This window comes from Amblyomma mixtum, chromosome 1, assembly GCF_055824585.1.
Source record: "Amblyomma mixtum isolate Tamu chromosome 1, ASM5582458v1, whole genome shotgun sequence".
Classification (NCBI taxonomy): Eukaryota; Metazoa; Arthropoda; class Arachnida; order Ixodida; family Ixodidae; genus Amblyomma; species Amblyomma mixtum.
Genome location: NC_143012.1, coordinates 175236194 through 175236616, shown reverse-complemented (window position 1 = coordinate 175236616; position 423 = coordinate 175236194). Strand labels below are relative to the sequence as shown.

The 423-nt window shown below is 49.4% G+C and overlaps 1 non-coding gene across 1 annotated transcript; it reads right to left on the bottom strand.

Moving 5' to 3' along the window:
• Positions 1-241: 241 nt before the first annotated feature.
• On the bottom strand, positions 242-314 carry TRNAK-CUU (transfer RNA lysine (anticodon CUU)). Its single transcript has one exon. It is a non-coding gene; the product is annotated as a tRNA-Lys (tRNA).
• Between the last annotated feature and the right edge of the window lie 109 nt (positions 315-423).

The window sequence follows — 423 nt, the reverse complement described above, 5'->3', positions numbered from 1 at the left end:
CTCCGTCCCTCCGTCCGTCCAGGATGACAGGACGGGTAAAATCTGCCCGCAGCAGGCAAATGCAGAGTATTTGATTAGACACATTACGATGATGGCAACCCCGTTTGCTACGACAGCAAATTCCGGTCAAAAGCATTGAATTCCAAGACTACGAGCGCACAGAGTTCATTATTCGGTGGTAGAGAATAATATGGTACTAAAAAGTCTGATCTCGCCAAAAACATGAAAATAAAAAAACCTGCGCCCAACGTGGGGCTCGAACCCACGACCCTGAGATTAAGAGTCTCATGCTCTACCGACTGAGCTAGCCGGGCGACGCAGTTTTGGCTCCCAAGATAAGTATGCAAAGAATGGGAGCAAGAAGAGTGACAGCACGTGCATTTGAGGAGGAAGAGGAGGTGGAGCAGAAGGTAGCCAGCATCG